The sequence below is a fragment of the Pezoporus flaviventris genome, unplaced genomic scaffold (genome assembly GCF_033815535.1).
Source record: "Pezoporus flaviventris isolate CSIRO_AGI_PZ_B2104156 unplaced genomic scaffold, CSIRO_AGI_Pfla_v1 ptg000015l, whole genome shotgun sequence".
Taxonomy (NCBI): domain Eukaryota; kingdom Metazoa; phylum Chordata; class Aves; order Psittaciformes; family Psittacidae; genus Pezoporus; species Pezoporus flaviventris.
This window is the reverse complement of record NW_026892563.1, coordinates 39,087,617-39,097,226: the sequence shown is the minus strand read 5'-3', so window position 1 is coordinate 39,097,226 and position 9,610 is coordinate 39,087,617.

Here is a 9,610-nt window from a genome sequence, read left to right as displayed (position 1 = left end):
AACAACCCAGCACATGCCCCTTATAACACAGCAGCCGAGTGTAACCCAATAACTTGTATTGAAGGAGCTTTAGGGCGGCGGCGAGCAAAGATTTCACCAGCAAACGCCTTCGGGCTGACAGGGGATGCAGGGGACAGAGAGAGACAGGTCCCGGGAGCGGCAGAGAAATGTTTGTTCCGTTTATTGGGGGGGGATATGCCTTCCTCGCGATCCTTAGGATCCATCCCAAGAAGGGAGAAGAGAGTGGGTGGGGAAACCGCTCTCTCCTCGAGACCCGGTCCCTGACAGGGTCACCGCTTCGGGAGCTCGGTGGTCCTCAGTGCCACCTCTTCATCAGATAAATACCGTGCCATTTCCCTCCCGTCATGCCCCTCAAGTTCCTGAATCCTAAGGACGGGGCAATGCCCGCAGGGACACGAAGAGGCCGAAAAGGGCGATCCCGCAGAGGCGGAGGCTCTGATGGCTTCGCCTTGCACTCCTGACCCCGTGCCCCCCCGCACTTGTCCCTTTTGCCCCCTTAACGACTTCAGGACCGTGCCTTTGAACTTGGAGCAGAAGAGAAGAAACCCCCAAGAGCTGGGCGGTTTCCTGCGGGAGGCAAAAAGCTGATCACGACTCCTCAGTGTGAGGAGAACAGAAAACCTCCGCGAAGTTTTTAAAGTCAATGGTCAAGGGTATGAAAGCAGAGAGCGAGAATCACCAGAGAGCAGCGGAGGAGAAATAGCAGCGCTTAGCGAACAAGAGCAGCCCCTAGCCTTCGCTCCAGTACAGAAAAAGGCCCAGCTGGGTCACTAGGAGCGAACAAGCAGCTCACAGCCCTGCAGAGGCTCTGGGCCTTTAGCTGCAGGTCTGCCCCCAAGGCGACCCTTTCCCTTCCCAGCGCTTCTCGCACGGGCGATGGAGCTGCGTGACCCTCAGCCCCGCTTCGTGGCCGTGGCCTCGCCCGTCACCTCCCCTGCCGGCCCGGGGGCCCCAGCGAGGGCCCCACGCCTGGGTCACACCTTCCTCCCTCCGCCCCGACACCGGCGGGCCTGCCTGCGCTGTGCGGGTTTGCCGTGACCCGCGGTTACTGTAGCCCAGTCTTCTCCGTTTTTGGCATTGGGGTTTCCCCCCCCAGTTTTGATTCCTAAACCCACGGCTCGGGCTGCCGCCGTCTAGGCGTTGTTATGCGATTAATCCTCTTTGCTGCCTCAAACATTTCCAGACTCCTCATCCCCTCTAGGTTTCACGACCGATCCCCGGCGACTTGGTTTCCAGGTTTGCGCGGCACGTCTCAGATATTTCAAAGGCCGCCTTTTCGTTCTAACCTCTGCTTTGGGAGCCAACTCGGCAAATACCCAGCCCGTCCCACGAGTCCAACACGGCGCACAAGCCCCGGAGCCTGGCTGGGGAGAAGACACTTCTGTTGCACGCCACGAAGCGTGGAGACGCTGCTCCCCACGGGGTCCCGGCGCTGCTCATGGCTTTACAGCGCAGTCCCCAACGGGTCCCGGCCGTGAACACGAGCAAAGCTTCAATAACAGCTTGTCCCTCGCTCGGTACAAATAGTCATCGTAAAGAGCTACGGAGCAAATGTTTCGGGGTCTGGATCTCCGCAGCTGCAGAGCTTCCCTCTTCCACGGCTTCACGGCTAAACGCCGTGCGGGCTCGTCCTTTCAGAGAGCACCTTTCCGTCAGCCTGTTGGGATTTCCCAAACTCTGTCTAGAAACAGAGCTGGGGTGGCGGCATTAACTTCCCGTCCTCTAGCCGTGACCCGAGATCTCGAAATCGATCATCTCCCCTTTGCTGCATCACAGAGAAGGAGAAATGCCGGGGTGGGGGGGTGAGGGGTGTTGAGGGGCACACACGGCTATTTCAGAAATCAGCTCACGTTTATTTCTGGAGAAAAAAAATATCCAAAGCAACAAACCAACGATAAACCGGTAACCTATTTCAAATGCGCCTACCAGAAGACGAATGTTATTTCTTTCTCACACAATAGAGAGGTTGACACCTCGTTTACACGCTGGCGCGGCTCGGCAGCTTTTTACGGGTCTGTGTTCGTGTGTATAAATATAAATACATTTCTTTCAAAGACGCCTTCTGAATGTTTCCTGCTGTGACTGGGTTTTGGGTTGAGGGCTTTAGCTGTTCAGGAAGGAGACGGGTCTTTCTTTGTCTCACTACTCAAATAAGAACGAATTCGGGACGGCTTGGGGGGGAAACAAACTCGTACAGGATTGGACATATACTTGATTACTCACTGGTTTGACCTAGGTTGCCTTTCCTAGAAAGCCCACCCCAAGGGTAGATAGACGAATGGACAGACCGGCGAGCAGGACAGGGACAGATTTTGCACGTTAGAAAAGGAGCCTGAGTTCAGCCTGAAAGGGGGTGGCCCATTTCAGAGAGTGGAGTTCACTCGGGTTTATTGATTTGAATGGAAGCACATACCACTTTTGCAGACACGAAATAAAGCTGCACTGACACTTGCGTATCAAACTCAGAGGCAGAAGGAGAACGCGGAATAAACTTTTCCTTGAGCAGCTGAACATAAATATCACACTCCAGACAAGATGGCCTTGCAGCTCAGGCACAGGACTAAGAAGGATCACAACCAGGGACTACATCACTCATACTCACCCCTCTGCCTTGCCAGCGTGTCTTGTGGAGACGAGAGACATCACTTGTAGATGCCTTCAAACAGAAAACAGGCACGGACACGGCAGCATATACACACACACACACATACACACACATGGGACGTTCCTCCACACACACTCACACAGCGACACATGCGGCTGAGAGGCAGGCGAGCCCCTGGGTGCAAGCTCCGAGCTAGGATGAGTTTCGGTAGCCCTCCTGCTCTCCCGGCGTGATTTTGTGGCTGTTGCCGGGTTGCCCCGGCGAGAAGCCCCCGGTTCTATCAGGAAAGGCAGTGGGGACCGGACTGACGGCTCCGGTGTGGCCGTACCTGAGCGCGGCCAGGGGCTGGCGGCCCGACACCTTTCCCCCGCTTGCTCCTGCCTTCACCCCGCCGCGTTATCGGCCCTGCCTGCACCCATTCCCCGCAGCGCCCCCGGCTTCGCACAAACCCTCTTCTGTACGGGGCTTCACACGGACCTTCCGTCGGTCTCTCTTACTTTTTTCCCATTCTCGATCTATTTGCTATGATAATTTGCTCAGCATATTTTCAGCAACAGCAATAACCATTTTTCCAGAGCATTTTTAGCTCTGTCTTAAGGTTTGAGCCGGTTCCTCAGAATTCACTTTTAAGTGCATCCGGCACAGCCTTAGTTTAGTCTCTCTGCCCAAACCATCCTATACCACTGCAGCGCCTTAGAATGTGAAAGGAGACAAATATGTATAAATATGCCTTTCCTGGCTCAAAGCTGCCCAGCTCACAAGAATTAAAGGGGGAAAAAAACTAAACCATATGTGTATAACGCCACATCCAGTATTGCACTATAAGATAAAGAGCTTTGCAGCATTGATTCAATGGAAGTCATTAAAAAGAAAGTCCGGGAAGGTTATAGTTGTATTTGAGAATCAAATGCTGTTTAAAACATTTCGGACACAGCCAGGCTCTGTGAAGGTTAGCGAGGCACAACGCAAATAGCTGGTGCAGGCACCTCAGTCTCCTGAAATAAAAGAGGTAGAAAAGACAGTCGGCGGGGCTGACCCCCGCAGTCCCGGGAGAAGCTGAGAGCTGGAACCTCCCGCTCGGAGTGAGCACCGGCTGTGGGGGGGACAAGACGGAAGATAACGGCTGCTCCGAGTGATGTGATGCTCTGCGGCTTCACCACCCGTATCCTCCGCTGAAAGCACGGGAAGATCGCCGGTACCAGCCTGGCTTTGCCGAGAGAAGAGTGGAAACGATCAGCGGGGTTTAGCTAAGGCTGCACCCCGCGCTGAACGATGCCGGCCGCCCAAGGCTTCATTTCTCGAAATGTACCATCTCACTAATTGTTTTCTGTTTTCTTTCCTAAATTGGTTTTCGTCATAGGGAAGTTGCTGCAATTTTCCCCGAGATGTTTGAGAAGAAAGAGCACTGCAATCCTTTCCTGACCCCCGCACGGCGTCTCCGGGCTATTTTCATGTGAACCTGTAGTTTAACCTCTCGCTCATCCGAAAGAGCGCAAAACTGCGGGGAATGTGACATGACGGAGTGCTCGACAGCTCCGAGATTTATTCCCTGACTCAGCACAACACGCTCGCTTTAGCCGAAATCGGGCGGGGGCAATCATTGCCTTACTCTAAGCCTCCCCCGAAAGCGCCTGGATGGGGAAGCAGGAGCGCTTAGTTCTGCGCACCCGAGTGCGGGGCCCGAGAAGGCGGCCGAGGCTAAGGGCTCCGCACCAAGCCCCTCTTACCCGTCGCTTCTGCTGGGCTCGGAGACTTGCAACTCTCCGACCCTGTGGAGGCGAGGAAGTAGGTGCAGGGCCACATGTGCCTCTTGCACGTCTGAAAGAGGCTCAGGGTTGGGACACATGGCCAGGGTCGGACTTGCCTTTCCAAACCCTGAGTCTCTGCTTTTGTTTCGAAGGGCTATTTAGCTAAACCTCAGCAAGAAGCAGCGGGAAAAGAATAAAGCCAAGAGGAGAAAAATAAAAAGGTCGTGTCTTGGAGCTCGTTCTGCAACTACAGAAAACGGGCGTCTTTATCTGATGATGAATTCATCCTGTCCTCGCTGCATTAGCAGGATCAGGTGTATTTAGTCCTGCCCGGTCTCGAAAACAAAGTAGCACGCTTCTCCCTCTTTTCCCACGTTACAGAGGAGACGGCTTGGGGCCAGTCTTTGGCTCGCCTCGTATTTTTCATGTTTAGGGAAGCGGGGAGGGCTTAGCAACTCGCTATAAACAGATCTGATCGCTGCCCTCCCGTATGCTTTCAAGCCACTGAAATCATCCCCAGCCTCAGGCTCACTTTAAGGAAAGCGCTGGGGGATAATCGTCGGGAGAGGGAAAGGCCGAGAATCACCCTCGTTTCCCCCGCAGAGCTTCAGTACCCCGAAGGTGGGGCAGGGTCTGCTCCGTTTTCTGCTATGAAGTTTACGGGAAGGCGAGAAAAGAGCCCTTCAGGATGCCGAGCTCTGGGGATGGCTTTGAGTGCTGGGGCTCTGCTCCATGCAGTGAGCAAGCATCGTCACAGGGAAAGAAGGGAAGGACGGAGAGGCGAATTGTCAAGGCGCCTCCCGTTTGGTTTTGGCGTCTGGGAGGGCTCGGTGCGTGCCTAGTGGTCACGGGAACACAGCCCACCGCAGAGCTGACGGGAGACCTCCTGTATGGACCCCGCAAAGAGGGGCCGAGCCGGGCTCCCTCCCCGTGGGGGTTCTCCGTGTGCCCGGGGCTCACGGAGCTCCCCCAAACAGCGGTACACACGAAGCAGAACCCCCCCCCACCCAGAGCCCGCGGCTGCCCCCTGGCGCCCACGGCCGCACACTGCGCTCCCCGCCCTCCGGGCCGCGGCTCCCCTCATCGGCGGACAAGCGCCTTCCCCTTCGGGGAGCATGAGCCGCGTTCGCCACTGCTGCTGAGCTCCCTTGAGCTTCGCGTCAAACCTGGGTGCTCCGCTGGGTGCTGGGTGCGACGTGGTGAGGGGGGAGAGGGGCATCCACCCTAGGGACCTCCGCCGGCAGAGAGAGGGCCAGGAAGAGAAGAGGGACCAGCTCCTTATAAAGCCCCACCAAACCTAACCTAACCTAACCTAACCAAACCAAACCAAACCAAACCAAACCAAACCAAACCAAACCAAACCAAACCAAACCAAACCAAACCAAACCAAACCAAACCGCTTGCTATCCAGGAAACTGAGTATTTCCCCCCTCACTGTAGTGGCATTGCCCTTCTTTTGACATCAGACCCTTGCCTTTAAGTTGCAGGGAGGAGGCAAAGATTCAGGAGCTGCAGTAGGACCGCAGCAGTTTGTTTTGGGACACTTTCAGGCATTTCTTTTTTTTCAGCAGAACAAAAAGTATTGAGTTAATAAGCAATAGCCCACAGGTTTCTGCGGAGCAGGCAGCTTTGATGCTTTCACTGGATCCATTATTTATTACTCTGGATTGAACCATCTGCCCTCAAGCACATTTCACTCTGTTTATTTATGCCACAAGCACCACTAATAGAGCATCTCAGGAAGAAATACTGTAACTCAGCACCGAGTGAGGGTCTCTTCAATTTGAAGGCTCAAAATGCATAGCAAATATTAGTTTAGCCTCCCAACACGTGTGTAATGTAGTCTCCTATGTCTTGTTTCATAGCAAAGGAAACTGAGGCAAAGCAGAGTTCTGCAACTTGCTGAAAGGCATCAAAGAAATAGAAAGTAAAAAATGTTTTCAGATTTCCTTTGATTAACCAGTGAGCAAAACTCTTCCTGCAGAAACAATACCAAAGGAACAGACAGTAATGACTCAAACCAGATGAAAAATGGACCAAAATGGCCTTGCTGATGCATATTTTGTTGTTTTCTATGAAGCTGTAGCAAAATAGTCCAGGAAATAGCAAATCCTCTCTATTTGTTTTAATTCTCAGCTGCAGACACATTACACTTGATTTTTATTTTTTTTTAACTAAAGAGAACTAAAACACCTTCTACCCCCTAAACTTCCAGCATCCATTAAACGTTCCCAAGCCACCCAGAGATCTCCCTTGACAACCCACTCATCATCTACTGCAACGTCCTCATAAACCACAAAGATGACATTCACACTTCAGCTAATCCATCTCCCCCAAATGCAAGCAGAGAGTAGAGTGAAGCCCTCCGAGTCAGGATTTTGCCGGTTTAAAGAAGTCAAAAAGCAGTTTCTCTTCCTGCCAGCATGTGATGCTGGTAAGCAAAATCATTAAACCAATGGTGATGCTCACCACGTCAATTGTGTTGTTACTCTATAAACATATATTTTAACTCTGAAGTCTAGTTTAACAACGCTGTTTCTTTGTAGGAATTAAGTCCCATAGAAATAAGCCCCTGCAAAAGCATATATCACCTTTAGTGGAGCCAGAACAACTGGCTCCCACACAGAAGTCAGCAACACACCTGCATCCAAGATCTTCAGAATCCCAGCACATCCCTGAGCCACTTCTGCAAGAGTTATTAAACACCAAAATGATGCTTTCCCAACACCAATACTATGCAACCTGCAGCCTTCATGCAGCCCATACAGTAAATTCATCCACTTCACAGTTTCCTTCTAGCAGGGTTCATGTTGCTGAACACAAGCCAGGAGTGCCACAGCTTGGATCGGTTGTCTCAACAGCAGCAGTAATCCTTTCCCAACCAACGTTTTCCCAGAGCCCTTCTGCCTTGCATGCCAACATGCAGGAATGCACTAAGTCCGAGAGAGATGGGTTTAGTTGTTCACATCCAGTGCATACATAGACAGTAACTCCTGAGCTTCTTGAGAAGTGTTCTTGGTATGATGGGGAGGAGCTTTCTGTGCATCAAAACTAGAGTTAAACCATGGCCCTTTGAGATGCCTTGTCCACGTGGATTCCACATATGCCCCAGGAATGTATGACTGGATTCTTTGAAGAGACAAAGCCATTGAAGCTCAGCATTAACTTTTGCATACCTTCCTTCCTGTTTCAAGAAAAAAGTATAACCTATATTTAAGAGCAAGAATCTCAGGAGTAACTTCCTGATCAGAACAGATGGAAGGCAGGACACACAGCACATATGGATAACAAGTCTTGAAGAACCACAGCTACTATAAGGTAAATACCCACCTTCCCCCCCCGCCCTCCGGCCTCAGATATCCGCACAAATTCAATTTGGGGGTTTGCAAGCACTTATGTCAGTAACAGAAAGTTGATGAAGGTTGCCTAAAAAGAATGGATTACATACTGCCACTCATCATTTACATTTGGCCCAAAAGCCAAAATTGCTCCTTCCCCCCCCCTTCTTGCTGTAGGAACATCTGCCAGGCAGGCAGTGAGGGAATATGTGTGGGCAGAGCAAGACCCAGGCCACTCAGAAACATCTTTCTTGGCTTGAGCACTCAAGAGGCACTTAGCGAGATATTTGTTATTCATTCAGCAAACACCATGGACCTGTTGGAGCAAGTCCAGAGGAGGCCATGAAGATGCTTCATAGGAGAGGTCTGGAGTAGCTCTGCTCTGGACTCAGGCTGAGAGTTCAGCCTGTAGAAGAGAAGGCTCTGGGGAGACCTTATTGAGGCCTTTCAAAACCTTAAGGTTGTCTACAGGAGAGCTACTGAGGGACTTTTTACAAGAGCCTGTAGGGACAGGACAAGGGGGAATGGCTTTAACCTGCCAGAGGGGAGGTGTAGATTGGATATAAGGAAGAAGTTCTTCCCTGCAAGGGTGGTGAGGCGCTGGCACAGGTTGCCCAGAGAAGCTGTGGCTGCCCCATCCCTGGCAGTGTTCAAGGCCAGGCTGGATGGGGCTTGGAGCAACCTGCTCTAGTGGAAGGCGTCCCTGCCCATGGCAGGGGGTTGAAACTGGATGAGCTTTAAGGTCCCTTCCAACCCAAACCATTCTATGAGTCTAAGATTTTACTTTACTCAGAGAGGGATGTGGTTTAGGGAAGGAAACATGAAGGTGATTGAAGCCAGAAAGCACCTACACCAGAAACGCTGGGTAATGCCAGAGAGTAGCCTTATTTTGGTAAGTATTTTTGGTGGTTTGGGAAATGCCCATTTTGGAAAAACACACAAAGGCTTTGGCTAATGGTTTTTAGATAGATTTCTGCTGACACAAACACCTAGCAAACTGTGGAGACCAGAAAAGTTAGACTCCTGTTTTAGTACAGTCATAGAATCATAGAATGTTTTGGATTGGAAAAGACCTTAAGATCATCCAGTTCCAACCCCCTGCCATGGGCAGGGATATCTCACACTAGACCACGTCGCCCAAGGCTTTGTCCAAGCTGGCTTGAACACTGCCAGGGATGGAGCATTCACCACTTCTCTGGGCAACCAGTGCCAGCACCTCACCGCCCTCACAGTCAAGAACTTCTTTCTTACATCTAATCTGAACTTCCCCTGCTTAAGTTTGAACCCTCACCCCTTTTACAATCACAACAGTCCCTTTCTCAGGCCCAGTTAGAATTAAACTTAGCTAGAGGTATTAAAGGTAACAGGAAGGGATTCTACAAGTACATAGCAAATAAAAACCCTGAGGGACCTCAACACACTTGTGAGGTGGGCTGATGCCAACCTCATGAGGTTTAACCATGCCAAGTGCAAGGTCCTACACCTGGGTCGGAGCAGTCCCAGGCACAGCTACAGGTTGGGCAGAAAAGAGATTCAGAGCAGCCCTGCGGAGAAGGACTTGGGCGTGTTGATTGATGAGAAAATGAACATGAGCCGGCAGTGGGCGCTTGCAGCCCAGAAAGGCAACCGTATCCTGGGCTGCATCAAAAGGAGCATGACCAGCAGGTCGAAGGAGGTGATCCTGCCCCTATACTCTGCTCTTGTGAGACCTCCCCTGGAGTATTGTGCGCAGTTCTGGCGTCCTCAACATCAAAAGGACATGGAACTGTTGGAACAAGTCCAGAGGAAGCCACGAGGATGATCAGGGGACTGGAGCACCTCCTGTATGAAGGCAGGCTGAGAAAGTTGGGGCTGTTCAGCCTGGAGAAGAGAAGGCTGCGTGGAGACCTCATAGCAGC